This window comes from Corvus brachyrhynchos, unplaced genomic scaffold (genome assembly GCF_000691975.1).
Source record: "Corvus brachyrhynchos isolate BGI_N302 unplaced genomic scaffold, ASM69197v1 scaffold312, whole genome shotgun sequence".
Classification (NCBI taxonomy): domain Eukaryota; kingdom Metazoa; phylum Chordata; class Aves; order Passeriformes; family Corvidae; genus Corvus; species Corvus brachyrhynchos.
The window spans coordinates 210087-210509 of NW_008236640.1; positions in this window are offsets into that span (position 1 = coordinate 210087).

A 423-nucleotide genomic window follows, 5' to 3' on the forward strand; every position below is an offset into this window, starting at 1 on the left:
GCACAGGCTTCCCCCAGCGGCCCCCGGTGAGAGCTCCTGTCCGCGTCTGAGGGAGCAGATGAGTAGGGAGCCACTCGTTGCGCTTTGCACCCCTCATGCGTGACCCACCACAGCTTCTCCCCGTGCTGAGGGGGAAGGAGCTGACACCATGGTGCTTATTCCACGGCCTGGAGTGGCGCCTTCCTTGGAACAAGGCATTTCCAAACTGCTCCAAATCTCGTACGCTGGATCACAGCTCGGGCCCGTCCCAACCAGCCATCAGACACTGGTCTATCCTTTCATATCTGACACGCAGCTGGATATGATGTGTGTTGGCATCTCCCAGCCTTTCCAGGGAGACACACACAGGAAAGGATGTGCAGTAGACATTTTTAAAGAAAAAAAACAACACAAACCTGACAGATTCAAGGTCATTTTAGGCAA